The sequence below is a fragment of the Pavona decussata genome, unplaced genomic scaffold (genome assembly GCF_977016875.1).
Source record: "Pavona decussata unplaced genomic scaffold, jaPavDecu1.1 SCAFFOLD_16, whole genome shotgun sequence".
Classification (NCBI taxonomy): Eukaryota; Metazoa; Cnidaria; class Anthozoa; order Scleractinia; family Agariciidae; genus Pavona; species Pavona decussata.
The window spans coordinates 1,575,983-1,587,413 of record NW_028145439.1 but is presented as its reverse complement, the minus strand read 5'-3'; the positions used below and the strand labels follow the sequence as shown (position 1 = coordinate 1,587,413).

At 37.9% G+C, this 11,431-nt stretch overlaps 1 pseudogene; it reads left to right on the top strand.

Moving 5' to 3' along the window:
- Positions 1-1,120: 1,120 nt before the first annotated feature.
- Positions 1,121-2,420, top strand: LOC146487249 (uncharacterized; annotated as a pseudogene).
- The last annotated feature ends 9,011 nt before the right edge of the window (positions 2,421-11,431 follow it).

Genomic DNA, 11,431 nt, shown 5'->3' with positions numbered 1-11,431 from the left:
GGATAATGCTAGACAACGAAGCAGGAGTTTGGACGGCGGATGAAGAGAACGCTCCCTGTGAAGGGCGACTAGGATCACAGCGTTTCCCACAGAGGCAATTATGCACAATAACACATGAAAAATTGAAAGAAATATCAACTCGTGGTGCATTCCTTCTGCGAAAGCTGCCGAGCAGAAAAGTTCTTCATACGGTTTCTGCTCTTCACCCTCGGTAACATTAGCTTTCGCCATAGCGGTCTCTAAGATGCGTGTCTTCTCGTTGCACAAACAGGTGCGTATAAATTAAGCATTCACTTATTGTCACTCCAATCATTGTTGAGTGAATGTGAATTACTTTTCGTTTTATTACTCAAGTGACTAATGATATTACATTGATGTCGTTGGTCGAGGATTGGCCGCTTCGCGATTTGTTGACGTTTTTGAGGCATAAATAAATGCGATGAAAGCAAATGCAATTCTGAAAGGTACTAAAGATTCAGCTAAATTCAGGGGGACATTTTTCGAAGGCAAGATGTAAAAGTTTTTTCTAATTGTAATAGAAAAACCTTGTAAATTGTGGTGGAAATCTTATCAGTGTCGTTACGAATTTAAATTCACAATTATTCGCCGAAGACGAAGTAAATATTAGTGTACATTCGTCTCGGGATATATTCCGCAATATTTACTGAATAATTGTATTGTATTCACCAATATTTAGGAAGTTCGTTCGAGTGAATTCTTTAATAAAGAATCCATAATATAATTTTTTGCTTTATTATCGCTACACAGCTTACAAAATAAACGTCTGTGACGGAAGTTTTTGACAATGGAAATAATATTTTTTCAGCTGCAATAGTTAATGAAACTTTATTTACATTTCATTATGATTCGAGCTTCGCCCTCATCAACTATCACGCGATAGAAATCTCGAGCTCATAATCTAACTGTAAAGTAGAAACATTTCTTGTAGATTTGAAAAGACATTGTAAATTTCAAATTCTCTGTAAACACATCGTAATTCACTTTTAGCTAGGTGCAACTGTGTGATGTTTAATAAAACATCATTTATTTATTTATTTATTTATTTATTTATTTATTTATTTATTGATTGATTTGACTATAAAAGTTACAAGAACAAGTGGACGGAGTTGTTATGGGCTCTCCACTTGGGCCACTCATGGCAAATGCATTTATGTGCAATATCGAAGAACAATTGACAAACCAAAACAAGATGCCCGCTTTCTATAAACGCTATGTCGATGACACTCTCAGCAAAATGCCCGATGTTTCATCTGCCTCTGAATTCTTGTCGACACTGAATGAAATCCACCCCTCAGTCAGTTTCACAATGGAACTCGAAGACAACGGCAAACTTCCCTTTCTTGGAATGGTGATTATCAGAAATGGCCCCCGACTAGACACGAAGGTCTACAGGAAACCAACCGATACTGGGCTTTTACTGCACTACCAAAGCCATGTTGACATAAAATACAAACATTCTCTGCTGAAAACAATGTTAAACCGGGCGTTCAAACTCTCTTCGAATTGGCATTTTTTCCATCAGGAATGTGAACGTCTTAAAGGGATTTTTTTCTCGCTTGCATTATCCTGAAACCGTCGTAGAGAACACCATCACACATTTTATTGAAACGAACGTTACTGAGAATGCATGTCCTGAACAACGGGTATCCGACGAACGAGCTCTCGTCAGAATCGTCCTACCTTTCAAAGACCAGAAATCGGCGAACGCGGTAAGACACCAACTTAATGATCTCAGCCGAAAGATCGATGCTGATGTCCATCCTGTCTACACAAGTCAGAAGATTAAGAGCAAAATCAAACCAAAGGAACATAAACCTCCCATTGTGAATCAACAAAACGTTGTTTATTATTTCAAATGTGGTCTGTGCGATGCAGACTATGTTGGCTTCACGAGTCGACACTTGCATCAACGTGTGGAGGAACACAAACGATCTGCAATTGGCAATCATGTAAAGGACGAGCATGGACAGGATCCAGAGACCATTAAAAGCAACTTCAGAATCCTGAGAAAGTGTCAGAGCAAACTCGACTGCTTGATCTTCGAGATGTTGTTTATTCACGACTTAAAGCCGAAACTGAACAAACAATGCGACTCGATCCGCGCGAAGTTATTTGTTTAATTATTTCACTTTTAAATACCTTTTAAATACCTTTTATCGTTTTTAGCGTTCCTTTGTATTTATCATTCACGCTATTATTTTTGATATTGTTTAGATGTGAATATCTTAGAGCTTTTTAAGTCAGTATGTCATTAGTTTTTTCACAATTGTATATAAGCACATATTTTACTTCTCATTTTGAACTTGAAAATGACCGTCGGACGGTCGAAACGTCGTTCTCTTTTAACGTTAACTTTTATAGTTAAATCAATTTCGAAAAACTTGTTGATTCGTATTTATTTATTTATATATTTATTTATTTATTTATTTATTTATTTATTTATTTATTTATTTAAATGGTGCCACCTTGGATCCGCCACCTTGGATTTTTGGATTTACCAAAACTTGAAGAAAGCGCCGAAGTTGAACGAAAAGTAATCAAAACCAAAAACAGAACACTAATATGAACTAAAAACATAAAAGTTATAGTAAGAAAAGTAATTTTCTTGACAATCTGCCTGTCAAAACTTGGTTGCCATGGTAAGCACGAAGTCAACTCTAACCGACCCCATCGAATTTTTCACAGGAATATTTGTGAAAAAGCTTTAAAGTCTCAAGGCGTTTGCTCAAATAATAAGTTATTCAGGTTCACACTAGTCGCCGTGAGTAAAATCCGCCCTCCACCCCCCCCCCCCCCCCCCACCTTTTCCCGTCTAGATATTATTAAAAACAGTGGCTGAGATCTAGTTAAGGATATTTCAGTGCATCGAAAACACGTAAATAATATGATTTTTGACGCGTCAATCAGCTATATTCTGAGATTTTGAAGTTTACCGACCGACGTTTTTGCAACTGAGTTCGACTTATCGGGGTCATTTGAGCTAAGGGAAAGTAAAATTAGTTCGAATTAGTGTTACGGGTCACCAAGTGTCCCAGCTACTATGCCACATGTCAAAACAATGACGCGCGGGGAGGGAGAGTTTCTGTAGAAATTGTGTTGCTGCATCGGTGGGGGAGTGAGAAGGAATGTTTGATTTTATTTATTGCGTGGATGAGGTAAATTGGCCACCGGTGAGAGATACAAACGCTAACGTTCAAGCGTCAGCCCTTGGTCAAGTAGGTGCGTGCTAAAGAAGGATTCCAATGAAGTGGCAGCCCTGAAAATGTCACTTTACGTCAAAATCGCCAAGATTTTGCCATGATAACTGCCATGGTTTTGTCACGTGACGTCTCTCTCTCTCGCCTTAATGTGCATACGAAGTAAAAAATAAATTATACTCATTTGGAAAATCACGAAAATCGTAAGCTCTTTATTAGACAAAAGAATTATCTTATTAAAGAATTAGAGGCAGGGTTTTCCTCTTAATTGCTACGTTGCCATGTGAAAAAAAAATGAATATATCTTGCAAAATTTTCCTCTAATTTTTCGAAAAAAAAAGACATGAAGTAATTCCATTATTTTTATCTGTCTTCACGGACGTGGGTAAATTACTCAACAGACGGAAGTGTAATTAGGGAATATTGGATTTTAACACCTCCAAATAAAAGCAAGGATTGCATGTAAAGCTGGGTGAGAGCGGGTCTCCCATTTACCTGAAGGTCTGCATCCACCGCTGCTAATTCACCCATAGTGAACCGCAGTCCAGTTTCCCGCGTTCAGTTTGTTATTTTCTTGAGAGGTGCAAACATTCTGATAGATTCCCAAGCCATTCCTAACCACTTAGGGCATACACTTCTTTAATTAAAAACTTCACTGCCTGAAAAATTATGGAAACCCCCCTGAACAACATCAGGAAATTATCTGCTCCCTCTCTGGCAATGCGAATTTCAATTTTACACCCGCAGTAGAAATGAGTACATGTAATTATTTATTGCGGGCTTAAGAAGAGCCCGCAACCTATTTTGCACGCCGCAACTCGAATTTGGAACAAAATTGTTCTGCCAAAATCGATCGATAAATCGTCGTAAACCAATCAGAATCCATTTCCACTCGAACAAGAATATTTTAAAAGATGGTCGCCGCGTTGGCCAGTGTACTCGATTTTCAAAGCCAAAGTTTCTCATCATTGGAGTGTTAACGTACATTTAAAAGATTGAAAATGGAAACAAACAGTTTTTTGAAACTCCATTCTCGCTATCTAAATGTCAAAAGAAGAGCAACAAGCGATGAAAAGTTGTTTCGACGAACTTCATTTGAGATTCGATACAAACCGTCGGTGGAACCGAAGAAGATAACATCTACCATGTTCAGATCTTTTCACGGTTAGTTTTTCCGTTGTTTACATACTTGTACCAACAATTTTTGCAGCAGAATAAGATATTAGACATTCTTTAATTTTGCATTTTGGAGGATCTATTTAAGCAGTGCTAGTATGATTGGCTTTATAAATTCGATTCAGAGCAGCCTTCCAATCGATTGACTCTTACGTCGGAGCACGTGGAGACTTGTAGAATGCTTTTCAGCGATTAGTGAACCATTTCTTGGTTCGATAAGAGGGTATCACATTTTTCAACAGGCCCACATTGGCCTAGCATTGAATCAAGCAGGGGCACAGTTTTGCACGCCAAGGAATGTTTGCTCGCCAAAAACAAAATTAGGCACAAACCTACCTTTCCCTTCATTATTGTCCCCAAGTATCTTAACCAAACAAAACTGAGAAGAAGAACCTCAACCTTCTCCCAATCCTACGTTTCAACCCATCGAATCTCGGATGTAAAAAGCTTCATGACGCATCCAGAAACTTCATGTACGCTATTACCGAGGTGTAACTATAATGAGAACAAACCCTAACATTGCGCAGTACGCTATACGGACTGAAAAATCATCTTCCACAGAGACATGCAGGTTTATGCAGCATTAGTTTTACTAGAGGTGCCCCTCTACTCTCCTCCACCTATTTGAATTTTATTTTGAATTTTTGATTTGAATTTGAATTGTATTTTTGAGCTGCGTATTATTCTATGTTTTAAAACTATGTTAATAATATATTTTGCGCTTATGTATCAGCAAGAGTGGAAAGTATAAATAAAAAATGTCAATGTCATGCAGGTTTTTTAATGATAACTACACAATGCGATGGGCAACTTATTTCAATGCTCCACAAAAGTTTCATTGAAAATTCCTGGACTCAAAAGTGTTCAAGCCCGCACTTCCTAACCTTTGGTTATTTCTAGTTTTAATGTATATAATATATGTCGCATCATTTGTTTAGTTCTGTTAAAGTTGACTTAATTGTTATATTTTAAGAAATTATCCAATTTTAAGTGCTCTTCAAATTCCACTAGATTAAATTAAATGTCTTTATTTATTCACATAGGTAGGTAAAGTAGGTAGGTAGATATGTGAAATTTTGTCTGCTATGTTAGGCAAGGGCGTGATTAACGTTTGTATGACAATTTACCAATTCACAACAATCAAAGTTTGTTTGTCGAAATAGCCAATATCCCTCAATTTCTAAAATCTGTCAGTTTTAGATGAGAAAGTTTCGTTAGAACATGTTAGAAAGAAATAGTATATTTGTTAAAACGACAAACATTCATGTCAACCACAACTAAATTTTTCAAGCAACTCTTTATCTCTAAGCTGCAAACAACAGCAAAATTACTCCACCCTCCCTCTTATGTGAAAAAAAAATACCCCCAACGCTAAATACAATGGCAGCTCCTACACAATTAAAACAATTTACAAGCTCACGAGAGCTGCTTAACTATTGATATTTTTTCTTCAAAAACTGGAGAGGGGATTTCCTCCTTAATTGTTTTGGTAAAGAATAAATTTTCTACAATCTGTAGATCCGATATTTCGAAAAGATGTATAAAAATAATCCTCTCGTTGTTATTTGACTTTATGAAAAGAGACAAAATACACAGCCGGATGGATGCGCTAACAGTATTGATTTTATCACTTAAAAAAAAGCGACAATCTACGTGCTGCTGGGCGGATACTGAATTATAATTGTAGACTTAAGGTGTTTGAACGTAAATCAGTACAGATATTTGGCACATAACAGCAACATGGCGATTGTAAACAGAGAGTTGACAAAACTTGTAGTGTCTTTGAACATTTTTCTGTCCATTACTACATTTCTGGGGAACGCTCTCATTCTAGTCGCTGAGCTGGGTGAGTTCTGGGTGTATAAATAAGTTTCAAGCATACGAATACAACTACCAGGCGTTATTCATGACATTTCAGTGACATGGCGATAGCAAATTTGAGTGGACATGGAAGAGAAAAGAAATATGAAGACCTCTTCTGTTCAGCAGATTTTAATAGTGATATACACAACAGGATAACAGGCCTTGCAGTTTCCGTGGTGAACATTTTACTGTCTGTTACTGTAATTCTTGGAAATACTCTGATCCTAGTCGCCCTTCACAAAGAGAATTCTATTCATCCGCCATCCAAACTCTTACTTCGCTGTCTGGCGATATCTGACCTCTGTGTTGGTCTTGTTTCGGAGCCCCTCGCTGTCATCTTTTGGATGTCTACTATCTACAAATGTTGGAATTTATGTCGCCACATATTTGTTTCACTTATAGTAACAGGTTATATTTTGTGTGGAATGTCTTTGTTTATTATGACCGCAATAAGTGTGGACAGACTTCTCGCCCTGTCGTTGGGACTCAGATACAGACAAGTTGTGACTTTAAAGCGAACTTGCATTATTTTAGTCATGTTTTGTGTAATTTCTATCGTCTTTTCAACTGTGTACAGGAAAAGTAATGAAATCACTAATAAGTACTTTCAGATTTTGACCACCGTATGTTTAACAACCTCTAGTGTTTCTTTCACAAAGATTTTTCTGAAACTCCGTCAACGCCAAACTGAAGTTCAAGAGTTTGAATTGTCAAGCCAATCAAGTCAGCTCAACATAGCGCGATACAGAAAGGCAGTTTCCTGTGCACTGTGGCTACAATTGACATTAGTTTTTTGTTACCTACCAAATGGTGTGTCTATGATTGTGTCGTCTGCAAGTGCACGGCCATATCCCTCTCTTGGTATCGTCAGCAAATTCACTTTCACTTTAGTTTTCCTAAACTCGTCATTAAACCCGCTTCTTTACTGCTGGAAGATGAGAGAGGTGAGGCAAGGGGTAAAGAGTATTATCAAGCAACTATGGTGCTGTTCGGCTTAACTGAAATGTGCAAAGTAGGCCAACAGTTTTGGAGGAGCTGGGATGGTGCAGTGAGACTCTGCTTATTCCTACGTTAGAGGACATGTTAGAGATTTAATTTTCTGAAATAGGTACATCACATATTTTTCACCTCAACACGCACCAACCTGACCAAGGGCTAACGCTGGAACGTCAGCACCTGTGTAGTAAAAAAAAGAAAAAGAAAAAAAAAACACCTTCACCCACCCCCCAGAGAGTTAGCCCGACAGTTTCTTTTATTATAAACTACCCAGCCCTCTTCCCTTCCAACCGTCTTTATGTTTTGACGTGTGGCAAAGTAGATAACACACTTGGCCCGTAACGCTGGAGGTCCCGCTTTCAAATCCTCTTTCCTACCACTGACCTAAATTTTAAGCATTTAGAACTCCAACCAGCTCTTTCTAGCATTGCGTGCACGCACAAAAAAGGCCTCCAAAATATGTCTGAACGGGGTTTTGGTTATGCTCCCTTAAAAACTATGATATGTGCAACGAAATTGTTTTTGTACCTTATTTTAGAAGGAACTAATCACTTCCTTTGGAAAGCTGTTTTACCGATATCAAATTTATGTACGCTAAAAGCGAATGACGTTTTCATATTTCTTATTACTTCTATATATGCACGTGTAAGTACTTAGTGCTCTGCTCATAGTTAATTGCATTTTTGCTTGAAATTAATGGCCGCTGAGTGGTCGAGACGTGTTTCGGTTTTAGCTTTTATTTTTTTACAGTGAAATCCTTTTCAAATAATTTATTGACTCGAATTTGTAAGCTAAACAAAGCTTTCCTGTATTTAAGGTAAATATTGTGAAATGACTGAAAAGCACTTCTTTTTGTCATGACTTTACGTTTCACGTCCGCAAATAAACTTTTCATCTTCCGTAAAAAACATCCTGCGATGTCAAAGCTGATTGCACTTGTAAATATATCTAATGAATGTGGCCGGGAACTTGCCATTTATACAAATTCGATTGCAAAGTGGTCAAGAAGAGTGTTGCAACTGAGGCATTCTAATCAAAGACTTGAGCTAAAAAATTGTCCTTTATACTTTTAATTTAAGTATTTAATCGAAAAAGATTAATTTTAAACAATTTGCCTTATAATGGATTTCGATAACTCAACTCTTCCATCTAAAGCATTTTCCAAAAACGACGAATATCCCAGATAAACAAACAATACTCATTTTTTTTTTGTTTTTTTATCTTTGCCATGCTGCATACATTACAAAACACAACATAAGCTCAGGTAAGGTTTTCGAGTCGAATGTAGAAAATGGCGTAAAAACCTAAACAAAACCACAAGGCTTATATGAAATTAGGTTTCCTCGCAAAATACAACAGTGAATGATTAAATACTTTGACTATGGATGAGCAAGAGGAAGAAGATTGGAGAACAAATTGTATGTTAAAAGGTGAATTGTCCTTAATAAAGAAATTCTTTTTGATAGACGCCAGAGATGTAGAGCTAGTGATCTCAGAGCTAAGAGATTATGAATCTTTAGCAAAGAGTCGAAAAGAGCAACAGCGAAAACATGATAGGCCTTATCACGGTTTTCGACGCCATTTCGACGGGTAGGCAAACAGGCTTGAAATAACAGTGTTTGTATGGAAATCCGATGTCAAATAATTTTCATAAAACCTCGCTTCTGAAAAATTCATGAATTGGAAACTTTTGGTACTAGGAAAAGGACAGAAAGCGTCCAGTCGTGTTTTGAATTTTCCATACATTTCCCTGTATTTTTTCCCGCGAACTATTTTTAGTAGCAGCTCACGGATCGTTCGCTATACAGTCAAATGTATGGAAAGTTCAAAACACGACTGGACGCTTTCTGTCACAGCTACATCCCTCCAATTTTGTTCTTAAAATCGTTTTTCTAATGCCAAAAGTTTCCAATTCATGAATTTTTCAGAAGCGATGTTTTATGAAAATTATTTGACATCGGATTTCCATACAAACACTGTTATTTTGAGCCTGTTTCCCTACCCGTCAAAATGGCGTCAAAAACCGTGATAAGGCCTATTCCCTTGGGTTGCAACAGTCTTCTCGGCCATCTTACAACTCCATTATTTTTAACGTATAACTGCAGGTGCTTCATGCTCACATTCGTGATTAGCACTGACAGGAAGACGCGACTTGTATGCATTGACAGAAAGTGTTTTTGGCGGCCAAAGAAGTGGATAGTTTAATTTAAGTGCCCGACGCGATAATGGAATTGAACGAGACACGCACGTTTAAAAAAATCAGTCACAAAAATCCCCAGCTCTGTTTTTCATAAAAGAATTATTTTTAAGAATTAAAGGCAGGGTTTTCTTCTTTATTGCTACGTTGCTATGTGAAAAAAATATATATATTTAGCAAAAGTTACATCTTATTTTTGGAAATCGGACATATAATTACAATTTCATATTTTTATTTGTGTTCATGGACGTGGGTAATTTATACAACAGACGGAAGTATAACAAGACAATGTTTGATTTTAACACCTGCAAAAGAAATGATTATGCGTCAAGCTGGGTGAATGCTGGGTGTAGAAATAAGCTTCAGGCCTACGACTACAACTACCGGTATTCATATTGCAGTGACATGGCGGTAGCAAATTTCACTGAAAATGAAAGAGAAATGAAGTATGAAGAGTTGTTCTGCTTAGCAGACTTAAATAGTGACGTACACAACAGGTTAACAAGCCTTGCAGTTTCCGCGGTGAACATTTTTCTGTCTGTTACTGCATTTCTGGGGAATACTCTGATCCTAGTGGCCCTTCACAAAGAGAATTCGCTTCAACTCTTGTTTCACTGTCTGGCGATATCCGACCTCTGTGTTGGTCTTGTTTCGGAGCCCCTCGCTGTCATCTTTTGGATGTCTACCATTTACGAACGATGGGATTTCTGTCGCCACATATATGTTTCACTTGTAGTAACAGGTTATATTTTGTGTTAAATGTCTTTGTTGATTATGACCGCATTGAGTGTGGACAGACTTCTCGCCCTGTCGTTGGGACTCAAATACAGACAAGTTGTGACTTTGAGGCGAACTTACATGTTTTTAACTACGTTTTGTGTAATTTCTATCGTCTTTTCCACGATGTACGTGAAAAGTAATGAAATGGCTGTTAAGTACATTCATATATTGACCACGGTATGTTTAACAACCTCAAGCGTTTCTTACACAAAGATTTTTCTGAAAATCCGTCAACGCCAAAACGAAGTTCAAGGGTTGGAATTGTCAAGCCAGTCAAGTCAGCTCAACATAGCGCGCTACAGAAAGGCAGTTTCCTGTGCACTGTGGCTGCAGTTGACGTTAGTTGTTTGTTACCTACCAAAGGGTCTGATTACATTTTTAGCGACCAAAAGCGGTAGAATATCTCCATTGCTTTCTTTGGTCAACAAAATTTCCATGACTTTTGTTTTTTTAAACTCGCCATTAAACCCGCTTCTTTACTGTTGGAAAATAAGAGAAGTGAGGCAAGATGTTAAGAAGACAATCAAGCAACTTTGGTCCAGTTCGGCCTAACTGAAATTTGCAAAGTAGGCCTACAGTGTGAGGGGAGCAGGAATGGCGTAGTGGTACCCCACCCCGTGTGTTTCTGGTTCTTTCCCGGAGTTGACGTCATAGGTTAAACTGTTCTGGGCCGTTTTCGTTGGTTCTTGTCCTTGCTGCGATGGTTCAGTTTTCTTCCCTCCACAAAGCAGGGAGGGGACAGGACCCCTTAGACCCTCCCCCTGCATTTGCCAATGCAGGTTGCTGTGGAAACACAACGGGACCAAGTCGTGGGTCACAAGCAACGGAAGAAAAAAATCTAATGCAGTCATATTAGTATACTTTAATGTAAATATATGAAACATATATTTTGAACTGCAGATGAAAGGTCAAGTAGAAGAAAGATCCTCGCAGTTACTACGCAACTTAAGGAGTTTCCAAAAGAAAGCCTGAAATAAATTCAGGCTTAAACTGGATTCGAACCCATGACCTCTACGATGCCGGTGCAGTGCTCTACCAACTGAGCTATCAACCCAACTGGAGCTAGTCATATTGTGAGTTCGTAATATACTATAAGTTCGGTCCACAATATTCGCGTCTGTAATTACTAGCGACATTAAAGTATCCGCAGAAATCGTTGGGGATAAACTGGGATGTAAAACTTTATTTTGCGTGTACAAAG